Source organism: Mobula birostris, chromosome 20, assembly GCF_030028105.1.
Source record: "Mobula birostris isolate sMobBir1 chromosome 20, sMobBir1.hap1, whole genome shotgun sequence".
NCBI lineage: Eukaryota > Metazoa > Chordata > Chondrichthyes > Myliobatiformes > Myliobatidae > Mobula > Mobula birostris.
The window spans coordinates 47,254,033-47,257,293 of record NC_092389.1 but is presented as its reverse complement, the minus strand read 5'-3'; positions in this window follow the sequence as shown (position 1 = coordinate 47,257,293).

Genomic DNA, 3,261 nt, shown 5'->3' with positions numbered 1-3,261 from the left:
AACATCAACCCCGAACCCACCCGGTCCCCTCTCTCACACAAAAACTAACAGATCATCCGCACAGAAACATCAGATTGAACATCAAACTCCCAACCCACCCGGTCCCCTCTCTCACACAAAAACTAACAGATCATCCACAGGGAAACATCAGATTGAACATCAAACCCCCAACCCACCCGGTCCCCTCTCTCACACAAAAACTAACAGATCATCCACAGGGAAACATCAGATTGAACATCAAATCTCCAACCCACCCGGTCCCCTCTCTCACACAAAAACTAACAGATCATCCACACAGAAACATCAGATTGAACATCAAACCCCCAACCCACCCGGTCCCCTCTCTCACACAAAAACTAACAGATCATCCACACAGAAACATCAGATTGAACATCAAACCCCCAACCCACCCGGTCCCCTCTCTCACACAAAAACCAACAGATCATCCACACAGAAACATCAGATTGAACATCAAATCCCCATCCCACCCGGTCCCCTCTCTCACACAAAAACTAACAGATCATCCACACGGAAACATCAGATTGAACATCAAATCCCAACCCACCCGGTCCCCTCTCTCACACAAAAACTAACAGATCATCCACAGGGAAACATCAGATTGAACATCAAACCCCCAACCCACCCGGTCCCCTCTCTCACACAAAAACTAACAGATCATCCGCACAGAAACATCAGATTGAACATCAAATCCCCATCCCACCCGGTCCCCTCTCTCACACAAAAACTAACAGATCATCCACAGGGAAACATCAGATTGAACATCAAACCCCCAACCCACCCGGTCCCCTCTCTCACACAAAAACTAACAGATCATCCACAGGGAAACATCAGATTGAACATCAAACCCCCAACCCACCCGGTCCCCTCTCTCACACAAAAACTAACAGATCATCCGCACAGAAACATCAGATTGAACATCAAATCCCCATCCCACCCGGTCCCCTCTCTCACACAAAAACTAACAGATCATCCACAGGGAAACATCAGATTGAACATCAAACCCCCAACCCACCCGGTCCCCTCTCTCACACAAAAACTAACAGATCATCCGCACGGAAACATCAGATTGAACATCAAATCCCCAACCCACCCGGTCCCCTCTCTCACACAAAAACTAACAGATCATCCACAGGGAAACATCAGATTGAACATCAAACCCCCAACCCACCCGGTCCCCTCTCTCACACAAAAACTAACAGATCATCCTCACAGAAACATCAGATTGAACATCAAACCCCCAACCCACCCGGTCCCCTCTCTCACACAAAAACTAACAGATCATCCACAGGGAAACATCAGATTGAACATCAAACCCCCAACCCACCCGGTCCCCTCTCTCACACAAAAACTAACAGATCATCCACAGGGAAACATCAGATTGAACATCAAATCCCCAACCCACCCGGCCCCCTCTCTCACACAAAAACTAACAGATTATCCACAGGGAAACATCAGATTGAACATCAAACCCCCAACCCACCCGGTCCCCTCTCTCACACAAAAACTAACAGATCATCCACAGGGAAACATCAGATTGAACATCAAATCCCCAACCCACCCAGTCCCCTCTCTCACACAAAAACTAACAGATTATCCACAGGGAAACATCAAATTGAACATCAAATCCCAACCCCCCCGAATCCCCTCTCTCACACAAAAGCTTGCTTTCTTTTTCAATCTTTTTATTAGTTTCATAGAATATAAACATAACATAGCAATAATACAAAGTTGTTGGGAATATACTGTTATACTTAACATGAGTAATTATAAAACCAAATAGTATTTAATTGACAAAACTCCCAATCATGTAGGATACCAATGAATAATACAGGACAAAAAGAAAATATCTAGAAAAAATCATGAAAAAAGAAAACAAAATAAAACCCCCTCAAAAAAAAAACTAATCTAAACAGAATTAATCAACTAAACTAAAAAAAAGACCTGGGCAATTTTAACAACGTAAAAATGGAAGAAAAGAAAACCTTAGTGTCGATGACTCCGTTCCTCTCCACCAACACTACAGAGAAGTAAAATATGTTTGGAAATGGTCAAATTACTTCATATGAAAATGCTGAATAAATGGCATCCAAGTTTTTTCAAATTTAATGGCAGGGTCATAAACCACACTTATAATTTTTTCCAAATTTAAACACAACATAGCAAAAATGTTTGGCGAATCACGGATAGCAATTGCTAAAGGTTCAAGGGCGATATTAAATAGTAAAGGACTAAGAGGGCATCCTTGCCTAGTACCACGAAAAAGACAGAAAAGGGGAGATCTTTGATTATTAGTACAAACTGAAGCTACTGGGGAATAATATAACAATTTAATCCAAGATATAAATATCAAACTAAAATTAAATTTCTCGAGCACACTAAATAAATAAGGCCATTCAACTCTGTCAAAGGCTTTCTCAGTATCTAATGAGATAATACATTCCGGAGTATTAAGTGAAGGGGTAGGATGAATAACGATTTTTAATCAATCCAGTTTGGTCCATAGATATAAATTGAGGTAATACCTTCTCTAACCTAGCTGCTAAAATTTTTGAATCTACATTCAAAAGTGATAATCGGTCTATATGATGCACAATCAGTAGGATCTTTGTTTTTTTTAAGAATTAAGGAAATACAGGCTTCATAAAACGATTGTGGTAATTTACCTAAACTGATTGCTTCTTTGAATATTCTAGACAACCACGGAGAGAGAATAGAGGAAAAGGATTTTCAAAATTCCACTGTAAACCCGTCCGGACCAGGTGCTTTACCAGAATTCACTGATGAGATTGCAGCCATTATTTCTTCCTCTGTAATAGGAGTTTCTAATGATAAGCAACCTTCGGGTGATAATTTCGGAAAATTCAGTTTACTTAAAAAATCATGCATGATATTAAAATCATGAGGAAAATCAGAGTGATATAAAGAGGTATAAAATTCTTGAAAGGTTTTGTTTATCCCATCATGATCAACTGTCAAAGTATCATCGTGTTTGCGAATCTTAGTAATTTGACGTTTAGCCGAAGCAAATTTCAATTGATTAGCCAATAGTTTACCGGATTTATCACTATGAATATAAAAATCACTTTTAGTTCTCATTAATTGATTTGCAATCGAGGATGTTAATAGTAAACTATGTTCCAATTGAAGTTCAACTCTGTGTCTGTACAGCTCCTTACTAGGAGCAATAGCATATTTTTTTATCAATTTCTTTAATTTTATCAACCAACAAGAGTATTTCAT